Source organism: Etheostoma spectabile, chromosome 17, assembly GCF_008692095.1.
Source record: "Etheostoma spectabile isolate EspeVRDwgs_2016 chromosome 17, UIUC_Espe_1.0, whole genome shotgun sequence".
In the NCBI taxonomy this organism is placed as follows: Eukaryota; Metazoa; Chordata; class Actinopteri; order Perciformes; family Percidae; genus Etheostoma; species Etheostoma spectabile.
The window spans coordinates 3,310,048-3,311,343 of record NC_045749.1 but is presented as its reverse complement, the minus strand read 5'-3'; positions in this window follow the sequence as shown (position 1 = coordinate 3,311,343).

Sequence of the window (1,296 nt, the reverse complement as noted above, 5' to 3'; positions counted from 1 at the left end):
CGTTAATCCGCTAGCATCCGTACAGGACGTACACAAAAACCCACCCATCTCGTAGGAGCGATGCTTACTATTCCATTCCATACAATTATGGTACAAAAGGTGCACTAATGCCACATGTATGATGTTGACAACCAACACCAAAAGGCATGTGTAATATTACCTAGAGGTAGGCTAACGCTGTTGTGCTAACGTCCTGCGGCGTTTAGCTAGCTCTAAACTTGTGAAAAGCCGAACAACATCCCCCGTCTAAGCTGTGTTTCCCTTTCAGATCTTTGAATTCTTGGTTACGTCCGTCTTTGAAAAATCGGCCCACCTAACACGGACAAATTGTACCCACCTTCCTACCTAGCTAGCTAACCTACAGCTAGCTACTCGCAGGGCTATAACCGTATGCTAGCTTATACTATTCTATCTCTCTCTTTAAATATATCTATCAATAGTGTCTATCTGTCTATATGTCTCGTATATATATATATATATATATATATATATATATATATATATATATATATATATATATATATAGGCTATCTATGTATATAAATATATTATCTATAATCTGTTGCTGAACACTCTTTCTTACACTGTTGTCTTCTATCTCTCGTAACTGTCAATGGTCTCTCTAAGCTGGCTGGCCTATCGTCTCCCTTGTGTGACGTCATGCAATGCATTGTGGGAGAAAAGCAAACCACTGTAAAATATGACCTACTTTTTTGTGTTATTTTATGTTATGTGATACTTTTCAATATCATATACAGTGGATAACAGTTTGAATGTTTATTACCAACAATCAATAAGTGCAAATTTGTTGGAAAATTAAACCTGTAACATGGGCTTTAAAGATCAATAACGTTGACTCGTGGTTGGTAACGGGACACTGACAGCGGCCCAACTCCAAAAATACATACTGTACAGTAGATGATGTGGTTTGTTAATGGATCGCAAACATCCCTGAATAAAACTGTTGAAGTGAAAACATATATTTGCAACATGGTCCCAAGATGTTAAAAGACAAAACATGCAACATAAACAATAAAATCTTGAAATCCATATATACATAACCACAAATTAAATAAGAAATGCCCACATCAAAACACAACTACAAGGACTATTTGATGAATGTTCCCGTAGACAATTTCCCCTTAATTATCATGGAAGCAGAATATGAAACTTCACATGAGGAATGTGTTCAGATATTGTTGAACTTATCCTCCTGATGACCATGTCAGGCATTTCTAAATTGAAAAGGAATGGCGGTAATGTAACACTTCCTGTGATACGGTACTGAGATGGACA